Source organism: Mus caroli, chromosome 15 (assembly GCF_900094665.2).
Source record: "Mus caroli chromosome 15, CAROLI_EIJ_v1.1, whole genome shotgun sequence".
Classification (NCBI taxonomy): domain Eukaryota; kingdom Metazoa; phylum Chordata; class Mammalia; order Rodentia; family Muridae; genus Mus; species Mus caroli.
Window position 1 is genome coordinate 63,717,580 of NC_034584.1, and position 2,808 is coordinate 63,720,387.

Sequence of the window (2,808 nt, forward strand, 5' to 3'; positions counted from 1 at the left end):
ATTTGTCTATAAAGTTTGAACTCTCTGTTCTTCTTTCACATTCCCAGTTCAGAGTGTAAGTTCTACAGGCCATCTATCATACTGCATCATGAAATCTGCCTATTACAAGTATTGCATATATATAATGCTCTGATGTCTGTGTGAATGGCATATAGCGAGGATCTTGTGAAATGAGAATAATAAGGTGCCTTAGGTAAGGTCATTTCAGAAAAAAAAAATGGAAGTAGTTGTTGCACTGGGGAATATAGCAACAACTTAGAGAAAGGAAGTAGGGTTCAGAGAAAGAAATGTGTACTAATTGATTGTTCGTTACTATCACAGAGTACCTAAAGTTGAATCATTTGTATGAAAAAAGAATTTTGCCCATGGTTCCAGATTCTATGGAGTGCCAAAGCCTAATGCTGGAATTTATTCAACTTATAGGGAGGATTTTGTGTTTCGTGGCCTCTTGGTAAATAGATATAAAAGCAGGCAGAAATGTGTGAAATAGATAGAGCCTGACCTACAGCTTAGCTTTATAGCAATTCACATTTGGTCAACTAATCCAGAACCATAAGGGTAAAATCCCCCTCTTTAGGAAAAAAACATTATTTCTTTTAAATTCTTAATCTCTTCTTAAAAGTTTTACTACCTCATGATACCATTACATTTGAAATCAAAATTCAGTGTGAGCCTTGTAAGAACAAAGCAAATTAAATTCAGGATAGAAGTTGATGCTGAATTTACCAGGTTAGCTGCTTTACATAACAGTATCTTGGTACCTTTCGAGGCAAGGTGTAAACTTGTTTGCAGTAATCCATGTAAAGCTGGTGATAGAAAAGTAAGATGGTCACTAGGAAAACCAACATGTTCCACAATAAGAAGTGCTGATTAATCACTAAGAGTTTCCTTTATTATTAACTTACTTCTTGGCTTACAACAAATTACATAGTCATCTGCTGTAAAATCTGATTTTTATTTCTATCTACTCCCTGTATTGCTTCAAGAGTTCTTCATGGAGTAACTAGATTTACAGAGCAACTATGCTGCCTTTAAATTTAAAGATTTCTTGGACTGGAAGATGGCTCCTATGTAAATTTCTGGCTTTGTAAACATACAGACCTCAGCTTGATCTCCAAAATACACCTAAAACACCATTTCTGGCGATTCTTGTTTGTAAGTCAAGCCCTGAGGAAGCAGAGGCAAGAAGAATTCTGTGACTCATCAACCATTCAGTTTAGCCTAGATACTGAGTTCCAGGGAACTGAAGCCCATATGGTACATAGCATTCCTGAGATTGTCTATTTATTGACTTCCATGAATACTTCCATAAATGGGCATGAACACTCATGTGCATATAAAACAGCCTGCAAGTGTGCACATGCATGCACACACACACACATTAAAAATACCATAAAAACCTAACATCCACACAAATAATATTTTCAAAAATGATTGAGTTCTAATTATAGAAGAACAGAATAAAAAGTCTGGGTGTAGAATATTTTAGACTGCTGCTCAGTATATCAGGATCTCTGTTCTTCTCTCATGTGTTTTCCTGAATTTCTCTAGCTATTATGTATGTGTTCTAGTGTTTTCAAATGACTGTTAAAATAAGAAACAGATTCTTTTGGAAGATTAAATTTGAATTTACAGATGAGAGTACCTCATCACCAAAATCTGTCCCTTCAATTAAAGCCTTCAACATTCCACCCTACATATTTTGCAGGTGTGAAACTCTGGAGATGCCAAATGAAGTCAGAAAATACCTGGGAATTCTAGCAATCAAAGTGAAGGAATTTACATTACTTAAAAGAAGGTTCAAACACCAATATCTTCTAAATTTTTCACATACAAAATTCATAATTAGATTGATTTATAAATTTATTTTTAATTGAGAATTTCATAAATGAGTACTGTATTCAAAACATTGTCAAACCTTCCAGTAGCCTTAATGTTCTCTCAACTCTTTCTGAAATTTATGACCTCTTCTTTCTTAAATGTGCTTGTGTGAGTGTGCATATATTTATCTGTGCATGTGTGTATACATACATATGTACATGTGCTTGTGTATGAGCATGTATACATGTACATATGTACATATTTATGTATGTGTTTGTGTGGGTGTATATATATGCATGTGCATACATATGTGTGTATTTATGTGTGTGTGTGTGTGTGTGTGTATCCTGCTGAACCCATCTGGCAATGCCCTTGTGAGCATTTGTTAGGGATGACCACTTGGGATTTTATAACCTGCAGGACTTTACCTTTGGAGAAGAATGATTCACCATCACAGAAGCTAGTGGTTGTCTGTAGCCCTTCAACTACAAATAGGATCTCAGGAGGTTTCTCCCATTTTTCTGTCATGATCCTTGGCGTTACTGTTATTCAAGTTTTCTGTAGGTTCATGTATTACTTAGATTTCATGAACTTGGCTTCACTGGCATGTGTAGAAAAAATTTTATAGCAGCAGGTATTCTCATCCTCTGGGTATTATAATCCTTCTGGCTCCTCTTTCTTAATTTCTTGAGCCCTAGATACAGAGAGTAGCTTGCAATTTATTCTTTTTTTTAATTTTTAATAGTTTTTTATTACGTATTTATCTCATTTACATTCCAATGCTATCCCAAAAGTCCCCCATACCCCCGCCCCCACTTCCCTACCCACCCATTCCCATTCTTTTGGCCCTGGCATTCCCCTGTATTGGGGCATATAAAGTTTGCAAGTCCAATGGACCTCTCTTTCCAGTGATGGCTGACTAGGCCATCTTTCGATACATATGCAGCTAGAGACAAGAGCTCCGGGGTACTGGTTAGTTCATCATGT